The sequence below is a fragment of the Calonectris borealis genome, chromosome Z, assembly GCF_964195595.1.
Source record: "Calonectris borealis chromosome Z, bCalBor7.hap1.2, whole genome shotgun sequence".
Taxonomy (NCBI): domain Eukaryota; kingdom Metazoa; phylum Chordata; class Aves; order Procellariiformes; family Procellariidae; genus Calonectris; species Calonectris borealis.
In genome coordinates this window covers 35,218,778-35,238,700 of record NC_134352.1, presented here as the reverse complement: position 1 = coordinate 35,238,700, position 19,923 = coordinate 35,218,778, and positions in this window count along the sequence as shown.

Here is a 19,923-nt window from a genome sequence, read left to right as displayed (position 1 = left end):
CCAGCAGCCTAGATTCGCTGCCGCCGCAGCCAGGCACCCACGGCCGTCTCCTCTCCCCTCTGAGGTACCTGGCTGTGCACCTGCTTCCTCCTCTTTCCCATGGGTTGGCAAGCTTTGCTGTCTCCAAGGGCTCACTCCTCACTTGGTCATTTCCTCACACCGCTCCCCCCACCCGCCAAGGCCTTCCAGAAGCTTCCCCCGCAGAGGGCTCAGCCCCCCACTCCGTCAGGAGCCTCCTGTCCTTCCCAGCAAGGACAAGCCGAGCCCGTAGCCTTCTCTGCTGCCAAGCTGCACCCTTGGGTAGGAACACAACAGGTTGCATGCACTAAACAGTGAACAGATGAAATAAAACAGATGTGGCCTTTCACAGCTGGTAACTGTCGTGGAAATTGCAGTACTAAGGAAGCGGGAGCAATGCTGAGGTGAGGGAGGCGGCAAGAGGGGGTGAATAACCCCAGGCCTCACCTGCTGGCCCCACTGCTATGGCAGGCGGTGTGGTTCCACGGCGCTGATTAGCACGGAGCTGTGGGGAGGAAGGCATGTCTGGGCACTAAGATGTCTGTCTCTGTGAATGCTACAGCAACTTCAGCTGCCTTTGGCGTCAGCTGCCTGGGAAATCTGTCAGAGCATCTTTGTGAGAGTCGCAAGACTGCCCTGGCTTGCTGGCCTCCCGCCGAGCAGGGCCTCATCCCGCGTCTCAGGCGCGGGCGAGCTGGGCCTCCCGGCAGGAGGCCTGAGCCCGGACCAAGCGTGTCGCCACCAGCAGTGGTTTTTGCACAGCCACACGCAGCCTCGCGCCCCGCCTGTGCCCTCAGATAAGGGAAGACCCCCCTGCACCGTCTGGTGAAGAGCGGAGGTTTGGGAGAGGTCTTGCACATGCTCATTTGGCTATTTAAAAAATTTCCACTATTTGCAAGGAGTTATTTGCTCCTTTGGGAGCTTTCTGGGGTTGCAGCTCAAGTCCTGAGATGCGTAGCTGATTTTGCTCGCTGCTTTTGCTGTAAGATAGATGTTGCAATAGTCTCCTCTTCCCCTGAGCAGCATGCAGAAATCAGACATCGTGTTTTCATGAAAATTGAAAATTAAATAAAAACTGGTTTGTACTAGCGAGCTTCAGGCTTGGCAGCTTAGTTTGCCACTGGTGGTGTGACTGCCTGCATGACCACTCAGTATCTGCTTCAAATTCTTCACCTTTTTATTAACAATTTCCCATAGTCCATTAACAGCTTCCTAGTAAGGCACGTGGTCAGGCTCTTGTCAGCTGCAAGACTGGTTTTCTCTGAAGTTTGTAATTTTGTTCTGACAGCCCGCTTTGATTAATGGCAGCCCAGTGTCACTGAACACAGCAGGGCCAGAAAAGGCAACATGCACCTTTGGCTCAGATTTGACTGCTGAACCAGAAAAAGCTGCAGTGAATGTGATTTTCCTTTTACATGGGGCTTGGAATCAAAACTGTTTTGATGCATATTAACTAACAGCAGCAGGTCGGGCAGTTAATAAAACCTTTGCCTCAGAGGAGAGGTGGGGAGAGAAAACAAGAGCACAACCTTGGGTTTCTTAGCCTGCACAGCCAGTGCCAAAATACTTTTATACATCACTCAGGATAAGTGAACTGGAATATTAAGCATAATCAACAAGGAAAACTAGGTCTTATATGACTTATAATTAGGATATTCTATTACAAGGTTTGTGAGATATTAAAAAAAAAGAGATGTAATGATAAAATATATTTAGACATTTTGTTTATTTAGGAGTATTTATGTGTATAAGAATAAAATCATCATAGCGCCATGGGATAAGAGGCTAATAGGATAATTATTCAGGCTGGGAGGGAGCTTCAGAGGTCCCTGGTCCAATGCGCTGCTCACAGCTGTGGTCAGACCAGGTTGCTCAGGACTTCATCCAGCTGGGATATGCAACCCTCTGAGGAGGGAGGGAGCCTGCACGATCCCTCTGGGCAGCCTGTACTGCTGCTTGCCTGGCCTTCTAGTGGAAGGGCATTCTTACAACCAGTCTTCACCTTTCTTGTTCCTCACCCTCCCACCATGCCCCACTAAGAAATGCCCAGCTCCATCTCACCAGTAGCCCCTCACAGGCACCGAAGGCTGCTGTTAGGTGTCCCCTGAGCCAGCCTTTCTCCAGGCTGAATCAGCCCTGGTCCCTTAGCCTCCATTCACAGGACAAGTGCTCCAGCCCCAACCATCTCAGTGGTCCTCTGCCAAACTTGCTGCAGTTTGTTTATGTCTTTCTCATACTGGGGACCCAAAATGGAACACAGTATCTCTGTGTGGTCTAATGAGGGCTGAACAGATGAGAAGTCTCTTCCACCAATTGACTGGCTGTGTTCCTGTTCATACAGCCCAGGACACAGTTGGCCTTTGTACCTGTGCACTGCTGGCTCACGCTCGGCTTGCTGTGTGGCTGGACGCCCAGGACATTTTCATCAGAGTGGCTCCCCAGCCTGGCAGTCCCCAGCCTGTATCACTGCAAGGAGTTATTCAATCCCAGGTCAGGACTTTGCATCTGTTCTTGTTGAATTTTGTGAAGTTCCAGTCGGCCCATTCCTCCAGCTTGTTTAGGTGTCTCTAGGTGGCAGCCCTGCCCTTGAGCATATTGATTCATGACCCCAATTTGGTGTCATTTAGTTGTAAGTTATAATAATCCATTTAATTTTTAATTTTTTTTTTTTATTTTTCAAAACATACCCGGGCAAAACAACCTTCACAGGGGACTTCTACAGGAATTTTGACTTGTCTGTTAGTGGGACAAACCAAGTGTTTTAGGGCTATTGAATAGCTAAGAAAATTAAGCTGTCCTTGCTGTAAGAGGATTTTAGCAACATTTAATAAAGTTTATGACTTAAAGAGTATATTGGCCTCCTGGAATTGAGCTTTAATTCACAAAAGTTCAGCCACCATTTTGGATTCAATTTCCATGTTTCCTTAAGCTTATAATAAATCTTTGTGCTACAATAAGACAAACATATCAATGTCATCTCAGTTCAAAAAGTTTTTGAATAATTGGAATAATTGACCTGGAAAGTGATAAATAAATAAGGTTACATTTCTTAGCCTATGAAACATTAAGTTGCTCAGAAAAGAGAGGCAGAGTTTACTTTCTCACAGTTGCATTTTTCCTTTAATTTTGGAGATGTTACTATAGCTTAACGTGATAAGTTGTTTAATATTTATAGTCCCTGTGATCTGCACAGTGATATGACTCTGTAGATATCCTCAGGTACTGAAGAAGGACCAAATCACTGAAGAACAAAGAAGAACATTTATGTATCAAGTTCCCTGTTATTTCATAAACCAATTTTGATAATTTTCTTCACTCGTTGGCAGACAAAAATGTGATCTGTACTGTGTTCAAAATCAGATAAAAAGAAGGCTCCAGGCAAGTCTGCGAGGTGTTACACCACAGGGAGGGAACGGATGACTTTTGAGACAAATACAAGTCTCAGCTAAACCATACAGAGTTCACAAATCTTGTCCGGGGTTGAGTTACACTAGTAACTACCCGTGCTGCTGGCAGTGTAACTAATAAAAGAATTTTTAAAATACTGGTTGAACCCCTGCATAGAACAGGTATTTCCAGACACAGAAGTATGTAGAGTTGGTCAAACTAGTTTAGGTGTTCTGTCTAATTTAGGAAAACAGCAAAAAATAATTTATTTCCCTTCCTCCCCCTTGTCTTCTTCCCCACATTCTTTCCTCAGCAAGCTGCTTTTAATTTCCTAGAGGTTTTAGATTAAAATGCTTCAAAGTAAAAAAGGACAAAGTACTATCTAAGCAAAAGCTGTCATGTTAGCCACAGTTTCCATTAATTCCATTGATAGCTGAGTATTGGCTGTGTTTTGCTAGGGTCTGAACAAGCCAGAGAATCATTGTGGAAATAATGTTAGCAGCTTCTAGACTTTGAGATATGCCTTTGAGAGGCATAATAAAACTTTTAATCACTCCAAGTGGATGTCCACATCAGGAATCCCAAATGTCAGGATCTAGAAAGCAATGCAGTCAAGACAAGATCTTCTATATATCTTTCTCCACCAGGATTATTTTCAAATAAAAGGCTTTTTTATTACAGTATATGTTATTTATATTAAATAAAAGTCTTTGATTGCCTGTTAACTTTCTGTTTTATGTCCCCCACAGCCCTCTTTGCTAAATGTTCTTCTTCCATGGTGGTCTTTTCTGTGTTTTAAATGTTATCTTTTATGAATGGAAATCTCTATAGCGTTCTCATTATGAAAAACATTTTTGGCAAAGTATTTTTAATGGTGACTGTGGCAAATTTGCATGAGATCCTCAAGCATACTGTATCTCTGCGTTAGATCTACCTCAAGTGCACTAATTCACCCACATGGAAACAAGGCCATCTCTTACCTTGGGCACTAAACAAATCCTTTCCTAATTTGCACCAGGCCAAAAGATGCTAGTGCTCAAAAACATTAATATTGCTAGTACAAGAAGATTCAATGGTACAGGTCTCTATCACACATTATAATATGTTTTACTTTGCTTCAGCCAACCTAGAGAAACATTCCTCCAGTGTGTAGCTACTTACTGTATGAACCTGCATACTCTGCCTGAAATATTGTATGCATTTTTTTGCAGGTCATAAAATACTAGATCTCCCCATCCTGTATCTTCTTGTTGTAGGTATTAAAGCTAACAGTATTTGTCTGTCTTCTGCTATCACCCCAGTTTTGGAATCTGAGCATGGGTTTCTTCTCACTTAACTTGAGCCAAATGAGCAAATGCTACCTGGCTTAAAAATCAAATTCAATCTCTGTTTGTAATCAGCAAAGACAGTTCCTAGACACTGAAAGCAGAATAAGATGAACAGACCTCTAGTTCCACCTGTATCTTTCCATTGTCTTGAGACGGAGCCTACATAGATAATATGAATCTTAATATCTACCTTTCTGACAGCTAGTTAGGTGAGATTGCATTAATCAGTTTCTCAGTGGATTAGTCGTTTTTTTAATCTAGAAAAACTGTATTCAGATTTCCTGTTTTCTTAAAATTCATAAACCTTGTTTATGTAACAGCTTTTTTTTTTTTTATGGACTACTAAATGAAGTTGGACTTACTTGCTAAAACTCATCTGTATGGAGTACAGATATGGTAGGTGTCTGATAGATTTTTTTTTTTTTGTCATTCCGCTCTATGACTCACATGTCTGTGGCTTGCATTTTAGTTCTTATTTGGGCCATGTGTGTATATGTTAACACACCTGGAGTGCGCTACCTTAAAAACACTTTGTGTGATGGAGGTTGGTCAGTGCAAGCAAAAAGAGTGGTATTATTCTGCAATTAATGCTACATCACCATTTATTAAGCATTATAGGATGTTATGCTCTAGGTCATCTCTCAGACCAACAAAAAAAACTAAGGTCCTTATTATTTGTGGACATTTAAAGTCTCGCTGTTGTTGTTTTGCAGCACTGTAAGATGTGTATACATAAATCCTGGTGTTCTGGCTTTATTCTATCTCATTCTGCCTGCTAAAATTCCCCTACTAGTTCCATTAGCATGTTTCAGTTGCTATTGCGTAGCATACATGACACTGAGATTAGGCAACAGCTGACTGCACACAGTGAAGTGACATTTAATTCTTGCAGGTGTTACGAGGATGGATTGGTATTTTTATGATTCTGTCTTTACTGCAGCTTTTTCCCTCAAAATGATCTGTGTCAACCTAGCCACTATGCCCTGAGGTCTAGGGCAGACCTCAAATTATCTTTCCTGAATACTGATAACAAAAGATAATCGCTTTGAAAATGTGGAGACACTACAATCACAATACCTGATACCTGATTTTCCTTCCATAAGCTTCTCCAAGTACATGTTCCCAAACATAGGTTCCTCCCCTCTTGCTGTACTGTCACCCACTCTGTCTTGCCGGCAGAGACCTAAACTTCATATGGGACTTCACCATTTTCAGTCCCATCTCCAGCTGTCAGTTTCTTTGCTTGCACTCTTCTGTCTGAAGTGAAACAAAACACATACTTCAGCCTCAATAAAAAAGTGATGAATCTGTTTTTTCACATCTAAAGGAGGATTGTATCAGAATCTAGGTTGAGCACTGGCCTGATATGAGGGCTTTAATCTCTCACAGAGAAACTCCAAACTGTACAGTGTTGTGTCAGAGTAGCAGGAACTGGTAACAGGATCAAGCAAACCAGCTGGCAATGCACAGAGGTGATGACGAAAAGGCCAAGGATAACAGGAAGAGATCAGGTGCCACTGTACAGACCTGCCTTATGCTGACAGTCTGGTCAATGTGGACACCTTCAAAGGTTTGTCACACATCTCCAGTCAAAAGAAGGACTTCCCTTGCCTCTCCTTGTAACCCAGGAATGTCTTCCATAGTTGGTACCAGAAAGACCAAACAGATACAGCTCTGTTAATAGCAGCTGTTTGACAGAGGCACAATCAGATGATTGCTGCCTAAAAGTTTAACAGTTGTCAGTTGTTTAGGGAAGAACAGTTCCCCATGGTAAGCGTTTAACAGAACATGGTCACACTAGATTTTCAGGGTCCAGACTCAGTCAAAATACAGCTTGAGGGTCAGCTTTAGCCTTTTGTTTGATTGTCTCCAGCCAGGCACCCTTCAGCAAGAAGAGAAGGAAAACAGCCGTTTAGGCAGGTAGCATGCTTTCCTGTATCTACGGTTGTCACACTGTACTGAGACAAGCAAGACCCCATTGCTCGTGTGATTCCCGGCTAAACTGACCTGGGCCATGGGGAACTGGTATTCCACCGCAGGAGTTCAGATACCCTTGGCTGTTGAAAGCAGAGCCATTCTTCTCTAGAGCATTTGTTCCTTTAAGCTCTTGAATTGGCAGGCAGGCTAGTCCATCATCTTTTGCAGAAATGTGTGGAATAATACAATGATTTACTGTTCTAGAAATCCTGAGATAAGCTGCTTGTTCTACTGATCATAGTCAAAGACAGGCCAATGTGTACATGGGGCATGACACCAACATACTTATATTTATGTGTGGTTCTATTGCTGCATGTTGAATTGCTGCATGTTGAATTGCTACATACAGACTAACTGGCAGTCATTTTATCTATGATTAGTTTCCAGTGAAGATACAGCCTACATATCTCTTTGAAAAGTTTCAGATGGAAGATAATATAAATTATTGGTCCAACCCCGAAAATCCACAGGAAAAGAGAAAGAAACACAAATTATATTGTGTGTTGAAGGCAAAAGCCTATCTGTGTGCACCATTCACACCACCGGCAGCATGACATTTAAGACTAAGCAAAGCCATCGGTTATGTAATTAGTTAGCAGAGGCAAACATCCTGCCTGGAAAAACAAGAACAAAAGCTGATTTGTTATATCTTTGCCATTCTCTTTAAGCCAATATGCTGCTCCAAATACAGCACTGCTGTACCAGTGTTTGTGTTCCTTCTTCACTAACAAAGCTGAAGTCGTGCTGCAGAACAATTCTCTTGTAATGACATCAGATACAAATGGGCTCAGAAGTAACATATTTGTTTGAAGAAAGTCCCAGTTACTAAAATTAGCTGTATAACTCCATTTATCATGAGAGATTACTGTGTCAGTGATGCCATGCTGCTCCCTGGGAGACTTACATAATAGGTTTTTCTATCACTAATAATTCTGATTTTGGGATTCTCTGATCATCTGGATATAACACAAAACTTAAGCCTGCAGTTCAGGCAGAATTAACTGGATAGAGAGATAGAAAGTTCCAATTACTTACATTAGCTGTAATGACTACATTTATTATGAGAGATTACTGTGTCAGTGATGCTGTGCTGGTCCCCACGGGACTTACCTAATAGGTTTCTCTGTCACTAATAATTATGATTTTGTGATCCTGTGATCGGCTGGGTATGACACAAAACTTCAGCGTGTGTTCAGGCAGACCAAGCTGTAGAGAAGGAATTTCACTTTTGGCTTTACAGAAATAATAGTGTTTATGCACTTTCACACATAAACACTGCTGCTAAGACTACCTTACTTCAAACAAACTTATCCTCATTAGATCCAGTGTTCTATTTAAATGCTAAAACACAATGGGCAGTGCATATTTGGGCAATCATTGCATGCATCGAATGATGTTTAACCACCCATCAAGTACAATAATCCCCTAGAAATGCACCAGCTGAAATACCGTATTGCTTTTATAGACCTGAACTCACAAAGAAGTGGAGGGAAAACAGCCTAAATGGGCACTGGCCTAAATAGGGTATTGCCACAGCCAAGCACAAATCTTTGTTTATATCAAGTATTCTGGAGCCATTATGCAATTCAATGAAGTGTCCAAGCTATTCTCAGTAATCTCCCTAGTCAGGACTAGTTCACCAGGACAGGAATATGGCACAATGTGTTAGGCTTTCAGCATTTAACTAAAAATCTGGTTGGTCTGTATTTGAACAGATTCCATAATCACCTGAAAGATCTGCACTAGAGAGCTACAGTTGCTGGTGTCTGGGAGAGATAATCTGGTTGAAATGTGGAGATAAACTTGTCATTGTTATAGTCATCTTTATTTTCTTAAAAACTAAAATTATGTCATGAATTCAGATCAGCAAAAGAGGAGGAGTGATTCTACTCAAATGTTAATGTGGACTTGACCTTGAACTTCATCGTTGTTTGTACTGAGGGAGGAGTCAACATAATTCAGAGGAAAAATCAATTGAACAACTCATAAATCAGGCAGTTCTCAAGTTACTTGTGAATACACAATTTTCTTCTTTTTTTTTGTGCTTGTATTCATTTGTATTAGCACTAAACTGAAACTTTTCCAAGGATATAGTCTTGTGTAGAAAAAGACACAGTAGCCAAGCAGAACTAGATAAACATGGGCTATCATACTGATAATATATGTGTATGAGGGCATATTGATAAACTTTAATGAATTACATACATTCGCACATGTGGATATTACTGCATTGTATCTGTTACCACACACCAGGGCCTTGGTTAAGTCTTCAGGAGTCTGATGCATACACAGGCAGGTCCAAATTCATGATAAAATTAGAGATAAGGAAGATTCCGTTGCTATTTTTCTTAGCTTTAATCTTGTCTCTTTGACAGTTGTCAAAGACCAAACGGAAACAAACCTTCTTGGATGTACTTTCTGAGGCTCTCAAGAGCAACAGAATTTCTTGGAACTTGAACAGTCTGCTCAGATCCATTACAGACAGAGGCTGGAGACAAAGTAGACGATGGAAACCCATGGTATTTAGTGATTTTGAAGGAAGATAAGAATCTTGGTAAGAACTCATTCTTCTTATTCTTTTTATTCTCTTGCCCCAACTAGTGGTGAATTATTAGTGACTTTTTTTAAAAAAAATTTTTAATTTGATTATCTGGACATTCTCATGAACTGTTAACTAAGAGTGAACAGACTGCAAATCAATTAAATTAACAGGTGCTGGTCAGTCAGTACCAGCTGTCTACAATAGCATGACGCATTTTAGTTGCAACTTTTACTATACATTTGGCAGAGTTTTATGAGTATAAAACCTCAGAAGGGTTTCAGGACTAGGACTTGGTTTATCCCAGGCTTCCTTCTTCCTGGTAAAACGTGCTCCCAAAGAGATATTCTCATTGTTTTTCTTCTCAGGTTGTCTATCAAGATCAGTGCTCCAACTACTTTTCTCACCAAATTGCTTTTAAGTGAGAAATATTTCATACGACAATGCTGCATTCCATACTAGATTCATACCCAAATAATGTAAGGAAGTTATGGGGTAGTGCTATAACAGCAATTCAAGCTGTATGGATGAGTAATGGAGAGGAGAATAATACAAAGGGGTTAACAAGCTATTTTTGGTATAGTATTGTACACACACACCTTACCCCTACCCCCAATTTCAGAATGGTTTGGATTGGAAGGGACCTTCAAAGATTGTCTAGTACAACCCCCCCAACATGAACAAAAACTAATTAACCAGATTGTAGTAGGTTTTCCTAGGTAATAGGCATGCTATCAAAGACCTTTCTTTTAACAATTTTTTTGAGGAGTAACATTTACGTGTGCATATTACCAGTCTAGAAAATAAATATTAGAAGTATTTAGAAAGTAACAAGTATCAGTTAAGGATACAAACCTCAGATTGCCTGTTGTTTCTGAGAGAATTGTCCTGCTTCTGGTTGTCTGCCTTTTATATGATAGCCTTTTATCTTTTATTACTTAGCAATCCAAAAAGTAAGTCAGCCCTTCTGACAAGAAGGACACTTAAAAGCGCACAAGCAAGAAATTAAAATACTCTTCTTTAGTGTAACTTAAATCTGAGTTTAGAGAGAAAGCACAACAGTTATAAGCCCCACAGACACAGTCACATAGTACTTATTCTTTCCATTCATTCCCTGCTCAGTGGAAAAATGGGACACTTGCTTAAAATCCTCAAGAGCCCTTCTCTCACCACTTCTATGGTGACTCACACAGACTTTGCTATATTATTACAGCTCTGCAAAGATGTCCAATGGCAGCTGGGCCTATTTTCCCTGCTCACATGGGCCTTTTTAGAGAGCCCAAGGGTATATAACCAAATATAACTCTCAGATCAGTAGGTCATTTCTGATCTGATTTACACTAACAAAACTGAAATCAGAATTTGGGACTATGTAATAGTAATGTCTCTACAGTGGTGTAAAATTAATGTGAGGAGAATCAAGCTCATTGATTTCAACAGAGCTTCTCATCAGAGTAAAGCCGTCAGGATTGACCCTGGGAATCTTGTGACACAATGTTCCAGGAAGCAGCCTTTGTTTGCACACACTGTGGCTCTTATTTATTAATATGCGAGGCCAACAATGCCTATTGTCTCTTTTCATATTAGAATGTTGTCACATGAGCAGTTCAAGTGACACCAAGGATTGCAAAGCAAAGACAAGTGGTTCTCTCTGGCTCCAACTGGAAACACTGTATATTTGAATACATTAATACTCAACAAATATCCCTTCAGATTAAATCACTCACAGACTTTTTTTTTTAATTAAAAACCACCCTAACGACTATGCCTAACTAAAAGTAAGCTTATCCACCTAAACAAAGGAATGTTTTATTATGAAAATCCAGGCAAATATCTATATTTAAAAAAAATATTTAACTGAATTATCTGAGTATCTGAAATGAGGTTACAGGTTATTTATTATGATAAAATTCCAAAAATACCCACTTTGTTCCTGTGCCACTTGGAAATTTTAAGTGCAGAAGTATAATTTTTATATGGAGTTTTGTTCTGCTGTTTGAAAGACTCATATTTTTTGTCCCATTCTCACTAGCATAGTTTAGTCTTACAAAATAAACAGCCCATAAAATATTTAACCTTATTTACATGAGCCCTATTATGTATAGTTTCATCATTTTTTTTCACTCTGTAAACCTAGAACAATCCTTTCTTTTTTGCCTTACAATTGCTTCTTTCTCCCCATATTTTAAATGAATCAGTTTTGCATAACTGCATCTATTATTCCATTCAAGAGATGAGGATTCTTGTAAATGGTATCAGGCTAACTTGAAATTAATACAGCTAAGCCTTCAGCTAGTGTTACAGTGCAAGGAGTAATCTGGCTCCTACACTTTTCATGATGGAATAAATGAAGAATAACAAAAAGGAGGCAATGAAATACAGAGGAGTTACATCTGAATTGTATTTGAAACTATCTAAAGCATTGGCATGTAGACAGTACTGAGGAGATACTCTGTCCCGGGAAAGATAGGAGCAAGTACATAGAAGGTATTTTCAGAAATGCCAAAATGCATTGCCTTTTGCAAAAATTTATTAAACACATAGACTCCAATCACCAAATACTCCCCGGACACAGATTTCAATAGGAGTTACACACCAAAATATTTTTTTGATCTAATCCTTGAAAGCCTAAACTGTATTTTGTATACCAAAGGTTGGTTCAAAAAGTATCTTAGATTTTAAAAATGGAATGGAATGGAATAGCTATGTCCAACGTTAAGATGCCACTGAGAACTTTGAAATCCCTTACAGTTGCCTTTTAACTCTAGTGTCCCTCTGTTTCTGGCAGGAATGTGCAAAACTTCCCAAACATCCAATTCACCAGACTGTTGGCTCTAAACCTCAGTAAGCAAGAGAGACAGGACAGATGAGAATATAGAAGATCTCTTTTTCAATTAATATTCCTTTTATGCAAATTAGAGCAAATTCAGTTAGGTGCTGAAATGTAGCCCAGCAATAGGAACACTTGTTCTACAAGAATAATACCTTGCTTTATATAAACAGGTATTCTTGAGTGGGTTGAGGCACCCACCTACTTTTGAGAGCTGAGAGCTTTTATCAGTATTTCCCAAAGCTGAGTTTAAGCAACCTTCCACTCAGTTTATTGATGTCTGTGAATGGTGAAGGTGAAGGTGAAGGTGAAGACTCCTCCCTGTGTCTGTCGCAGATGTTTATATATCTAGCTCAGGATAGACAATTCCTTTAGACTCAGGATCCCCAAATGCTGAACATGCCAATGCCCGGGAAGTTCTGGATCTACCTCTCATTGACCTTAAAGCATTTAAAAATCCTACTGTTTGGATTCTTAGACATTTAAAAATCTTTACCAGTCTGGCTTTACATTCCTTCTGAACATTGTATTTCTAGCTTTGCTGTACCATTTAGATAATATTGTATAACATATGGATCCAGAAAAGATCTCTCAAATGCCACAGGCATTTAGCATTAACCTGATTTTAAAAACTTATTTAGCACAATGCTCTGCCTTTCCCTTTCATGACCTGGGGCTCTATGGAGACAGAGAAAGGGAAGGCATAGAGCCAGGAAATAGCTTATCTAAGTACTCTGAGTCCTTCATAAATCAACAGCATTACCGTTGGAGAATGAAGCCAAGAGAAGAATAATGCCAGCATCACTAAATTGCAGCCATTGTGCATCCTCCTTGTAGGGGAAGGTAATGTTATTGCATGGCAAATAACACAGCTTAGAAGGAACAGAAAACAGAACTACAGCTTCTTGTGGATGTTCTGAAATGTACATCTCTCTGGATGAAAGGAGAATCTATAGCTTCACTGCACATATGAAGAACTGGTTTCTAAGAGCCTGCCCATGATTCTGCTGAAGTGAACAGAAGATTTATCATTGCCTTCTCAGGAATTCAGGAGCAGTGCATGAATTTTTTTGTATACCAAATGCTTGCTAACTTATCTCTTAGAAGGTGCTACTCTGAAAAACCATGTACAGCACTAGAATAAAATTCCAGAGATTTTTGTTGCACAAGCAACTACCATATTTTATAATAGTTATGCAACAGGCACATCTCTATTGAAGGGCCATATTCTTTTAGATTCTTATCACGTGCAGTTGAAGTCTTTGTGAGCTTTGCCACTGACTGAGTGGGCTGTGGATCATGTCCTTACTGCTAAAATCACTCTGCAGTGATAGACAAGATAGCTGGCAAGGAAGAATAGTGGCACCCAGTGGTGATTTGCTTTTTTTTTTTCAAAATATGTTCTCTTGAAAGACTTTTTCCTTAGCTTTTTGAGCAGATGTCCCCATCTAATATATAGCCTGGTTTACACAAAGAATATACAGACATCTATGCATCTATTATACAACAGTATACATTCACACACATGTTGTAAGTCATAAAGCAAAAGGTGGCTTTTATAATTATAATGTAATTATAATGTTGATTTAAAAGGAAATAGCCAAATTAATTGCACTTTAGAAAAAAAAATCACAATGTAAAGTGCTTAGAGTGACTTTACTTGATTAATGTAATGCCATTTCTGCAGCAGTTAAAGAAACTCTGTGCTAATGAAATGCTAAAAACTAATAGAAGTTGAATATTTAAGTGCAGGTAGCTATCTTTTATCTTTTACCTTATTACAACAAATAAGTGGTGAAGGTGCTATCGCTTATTCTAGAAGAATGCCAGCTTCTGCTTTTTCTGCTTTTTTTTTCCCCCAAACTTCACAATTTTGCAGAGTTGTTTAAAAAAAGGATGCAGCTTCTTGTACCACTGTGATTCTTGTTTCGTAAAAGTCCTCTTTGGCACTGATTCATATTTCAGGTTATTAATTATTCAACCCAAAATATATTTATTTGCTAGTCACTTAGAAAATGCTGCAGATTGTTCTTTGGTCTCAGGTACTGTATCCAACCCAAACTTCTCTTGAATGTTACCTAGTTTCTTACTGCTTTTACCTGGTGTACTGCAGGAGGTACTGGGTTGACTACACTTTGACTACATAGCCATCACATTAATGCTGCATGTATACTATTAGTTTAAATGTAGTCAGGGTTGTTAACTGATGCTAAAACAAATTGACAAGGGAAGGCTTCTACATACTGTTAAATTCTGCAATCTCCAAAACACAGGGGCTGCAAGCAAAGCACTTGTTTGGAATGATCCATAGGCCTTGCTAGTTCTGAAGCTCAAAGAATTATTAAAAAGATTTAAGTGGCTTGGGCCACAACTCTATCAGAGGTCATTATAGCAATCTATCTGGATGGACAGTTAAGAGCTAATGCCTCAGAACATTCTCAGACTTTGCTTAATTTTTTAACATATGGATATTCTGTAAAACTGCTATAAAGCCCTCAAGATTTTTGAAGTCTAAGGTGATCCTGTCATGCCTAAACATGCTTTTCAGGGCTGCAGGATAAGAGTGGAAGTCCTGGAGCAGAAAGCTCTAGACTAATGGAAAGTTAGAAAAAATTGTTTGGCCCTTAGTTGAGAGGAGACCTGTAACTAAAAGGATCAAGAAGCAAATGTAGATAATGTTTAATTTTAATTTTATGTTCATAGTTGCAGCCCTTTGTTTAAAAAAAAAATGGGTAATAACATGGAGAAGATTATATTGTTAAAAGGGTGCATAAAGGTTTGGGCAAACTAACTACACTATCAAGAGGAATAGTACTTCACCAGTACATTGCAGCCTTGGGATTCATTCTGTAAGACCAAAATCATGGAAGAAGAGAAGCAGCTGCCTGGGCTGCACACATGACAGCCCATAACACTGGGTCAGATGCAGCTTGTTTGATCCTTTGCCATCCAGCAAGATAGATAATGGAGCCCTGGGATTTGATACCCACATTTTGTAACTGGAGCATTATTAGAAGAGGAGGAGGGGAGCAGACAGCTGTCAAAGTAGCTGCATGATCAAGAATTCAGAGGGTGGACTTCCTTTAGGAAAAGGGATAGCACACTATTGCATATTTTTCTTTGTTTTCTTTTATAGAGTTAGTATTGTAAAATATTTGATTAATTATTTTTGAATGAGGGTTTCTAGTTGATTGACCACCAAGACTGTCTGTCAACTTTCCAGCATTTTCAGAAGGGGAGGCCCCTTTTTAGAGGCCCAATTGAAAATTGTCAGACCCTATGAATAAGTCCTCACTGAATGAGTAGACCAGTAGCAAATTAGTAGATCTAAGTTATACCAGACTTCTTTGGCAAAATCATATGAACTTGACATCAGATGTGGCTTTTGTTATTTTGATTACACATTAGTAAGCAAAGCAAACCTTTCAAAACTGTTAAACTGTTGTAACATTTTCTGCCTCATATGCCAAGTACTGCTATGCTCTGCAGTGCAGACAGAGCACGCCTATTAGTTCAGCAAGACGTTGTTTATTTGAAATGTTAGGCTTGTTTTCTAAACAGTAGCACATAAGGAAAATACCAGATTTGAGTAAGAAGTGCTATGTCACATATGTATTTGCAATCACAGTCCTATAAGACCTGTTTTTTTACTTACACAGTACTACAAATATGCACAAGATCTGTTACTCCACTGTTCAGAATACCAAATGCTAGGTAACTGTGCTGACAGCTTGTAAGAAAGCAGTGCTGTTGACCCCAATTACCACAATCTGGTTAGGAAGCAAACAAAACGAAGTTCACTTACATTCTAAACTTCATGATCTCCTGTCAGTGTAAATGAACTGATGCTAGCAGTTCTGGCTAAGGCTGCTGCAAAGCATTTATGTCCAACCCAGCAAATCTCTTCTCTGAAGTTAACATAAAAATTTTTGTCCTAACATTGGTTTGGTGGATTCAGATTTCTCATATCTTAATGACATACTGCTTTCAAGGGCAAGAGGATGACCAAACACTATATGACAAAAAGGTAAAAATGGCAAGCTCGAAGGATACGTGATAGACTCCTATTCTCTATTTCTGAAAAGAGAACCTTGAAAGTAAGGTTCTGAAGTTACACTAACCTAAAAGAATTTGATAGAAAAATGAGAATATTTCTCTGGTTCTCTTGGGCAGTCTCACAGCCAGTTATGCACTTGAGAGTCTCACTATGCTCAGACAGAATTCCAGCTTCCAGGAAAGCCAGGAGCTGCTCTTTTTCCGTTGCCATTGGGAAGAACTGCCACATTTAGCTTTAGTTGACTCCCCTCCATCTGCTAAATGCAAACAAATCAGTACTACTAGGAAGGACTCACAGTGAAGGGCATCAGTCCTAGAAAGAATCAGTTTCTAAGCCAAGATGAATGTCAGACCTATGGACAGATACACTCACCTGGCCAAAAGCATATCTAAAGAACCCTAGCTACCAGTTTGCCAAATGCCAGTGTCTGAAGGTTCTTTCTTCAATGAGACTGAAGATTTAGATGTTGGGTTTTTTTAAATCTTCAAAATGTTTCCTCAATATAAATACTATCTATGAGCTCACAGCTTTTTCCCAGAAATAATTAGGATATCATACTCATAGAATACATTTCTGAAGGAATATAAACAGCATGGAAGTTTTTTAAATAGTTACAGCATTAATTACAGGATGTTCTTCTGGGAACACATGCAATCATTTTCTATTATTTGCTGTTCTATTACTAACTTTATTGTTAAAAGTTGATTTTCTTAACTCTAGATAAATGCAAGGGTTATGCTTAGAAAATAACTCAATAATATGCAGTAGACACTTGAAATGAGAATTTCATAGCTTGGTAGGGGATAGAATCATAGAATCACAGAATTATACAATGGTTTGTGTTGGAAGGGACCTTCAAAGATCATCTGTTCCAACTCCCCTGCCATTAGTAAGGACATTTTTCACTAGATCAGGTCACTCAAAGCCCCATCCAACCTGATCTTGAATGCTTCCAGGAACGGGGCATGCCCAACTTCTCTGGACAACCTGTTCCAGTGTCTCACCATCCTCATCTTAAAAAACGTCTTCCCATGTCCAGTCTAAATCTACCCTCTTTCAATTTAAAACCATTGCCTCTTGTCCTGTCACTACACACCTTGGAAAAAGTCTCATCTCCATCTCATAAGCCCACTTTATATATTGAAAGGCCACAATAAGGTCTCCCCAGAGCCTCTCTTCTTCAGGCTGAACAACCCCAACTCTCTCAGCCTTTCTTCATAAGAGAGTGTTTCAGACCTCAATAGGAATACAAGATATCCATTAACTTTGGGTTTTTTTTAAATTAAGATACATGTAAAGATTTATGTTTTCACAGCTAAATTTTTGAGTTTATATGAATAAATTGCCTCAGGTTTTGAAGCACATATATTGATAAAATCAGAGAACAAACTTTTCAAAGTTTATATTTATCAACTAGCTAGCAATATGTCCACACGACTCTCAGTTTGTAGCATCCAAAGTTTGAGATGTTCAGGTCAGGCCCTAAATTATTCAGATCTCTCATTCATAAAGTAGATTCGGCAAATATAGGACATACTTCTCTATCAGTGCTGGACAGAATTAATACTCCAGAGCTGGCAAATCAACAAAGCTGTATTTGAAACAATGTACATAAGCCAAGCCAAAAGCATAGAAAGCTTTAAGACTACTGAAAACATTTCCTAATAGACCTTACATCACTAAGGGATTTCAAGATTGTCAGTGCTGTGCAAAGTGGCTAGCTGAAAATTCGTAACAGTGAACAGTCTTTTTAGTCCTTTTAAGAGGGCACTTATGCCAAAAAGAGAAAGCCTCTCTGATTCTCTCTAGGGCAATCAGGTTAGGCTTAGGTGAGTAGTATAATACCCACAATTTAATGACTATAGTTCACATCATTGGAACAAAGAATGAATTAAATGAAATATGGAGGCCTCCTGGATATACAAATCTGGAGCAAACTTACAGTCAGCAATGTTTTAATCTGTACTGGCAAAATAAGGCATGGGCTGAAAGCCCCAGAGCAGTACTGATCAGTACTGATCAAAATGCTTAAAAGACCTTAGAACGGACTAATCTGCATTAGCAGAAAGATAAAATAGATCTTTCTCTGACTGTAGATCTGTCAGCAGTGGGTGATTACTGAAAGAATTTGATTAAACTTTAAATCTGTCCTTATTTAAGTTTTTCCAAGCTCTGCTTCATGCAGTTTGTGTTCCTTGACGCTGTTCATAGTACAGTTAGTGGAGCAGAGTCTGAAATATAGACAAGAAAAGGTAGCCTGTGAACAACATTCCATCTTATTTTGGGTATTTGCCAAATAACTCTTAAACACCATAATTTTATTTTAATTTCTGCCTTGAAAAACTGTCTGCATTGAAAAAACCCTTGAAATAATAATGAGAAGAAATGCGGAGTGCTAAAATTACAGATCATTCAGTGGCCTCAGGTAGAAATATTTGGAGAAAAGTACTTCTCAGTATGAAGTCTAAAATTTCTGTTTGGACATGAGAAGAGTCTATGAATAATAAGTTTTCATTTCATTATGTCAAGACCACACAGAAATGCTGCCATTGACACCACATATTGGTAGCCATGCTGTCAAGATTTTGTCATCTATCTCCCAATTTTGGTGCTGAAGAGGATCTTTTAAGTGGAAAACTCCACCAGACAATCAAATGCAAGTTCAAGAAATGCGTCTAGTTCAGTTCTGTACTTTTCTGTGTATGTCTGCTTGAAGTACTGCAGTTTCTTTGTAAGGAAAATGTCAGATTTTCAGTCTTGGTCTTCAAAGCTATTATGTTCAGTAGAAACAGGAATGCTACTGACATCGGTAATTTGGGCAAAGGAGGCAAGAACATGGAATGTACTATCACAGCAAAGAAATTCTGTTGATCTGGGAATTGGCTGAGATAGAAGGAATTTGGCTGCATTTGAAGGACACACACAGAAACTCCATGTTTCAGTGAAGAAACCATGTGCAGAGTGGAATAAATTTAGCCTCTTTGCAGGATTATGGACAAAATAAAAGGATTCATAGGATGCAAATTGAATTGTTGGGTATAATATTGCCCCAGCACTGTTGTCCTCCTACTCCTATTTTACACAGAACTGGGATAGTTAACTCTGTCTGGAGAAATATACTTCCATGTCATGAAAAGGCAAATATTCATTATCATATATGCAAAAAATTATAAAGACTGAGATTCCTCATGCTTGGTAGGACCTGGCAAAGGAGAATTGGATTAGATCAAATGAAGGGAAAAAAAAAGATGAAAAAATAGAAGGTATGAATTTGTAAGGCATAAGATATTTGGAAAAATGGTGACCTGGGAACAGAAGAAAAGAAAGATCTAGAAATGAGCCAGAAATGAAAAACCAGAGCTGTCTTGTCTGTACTGTGGCAAAGAGGGCTTTCATTGGGAGTGAGAACCCTCATTTCAAGCAAAAAGTTAGGGATCCTCAAATCTCCTCCATTAACCCCCCATAACTTGCTCAACAAATAGACTAGAAATCTGTTGTATCATTCCTCATTATTCTTCTTCTCTGGAGTTCTCCATTGTTGTCCCTCTCACCCTTCACCCCTCCAAAAAAGAAGTTTGCACAAACTCCTATCTTGTCTACTGTATTAAATATTATCAACAGTGCAGTTAAGAGGATGTTTTGCCTGCTACAACTCCTTAAACAGAAGAAAGCAAGTTTGTTTAACAAATCCACGGTTTGGCTGCTAAAGATGTTGACAGAATATGTTTAAAACTCTTGATGCTGATACTTTAAATTCTTAAAGCTGTTCAGCTTAATATTACAAAGA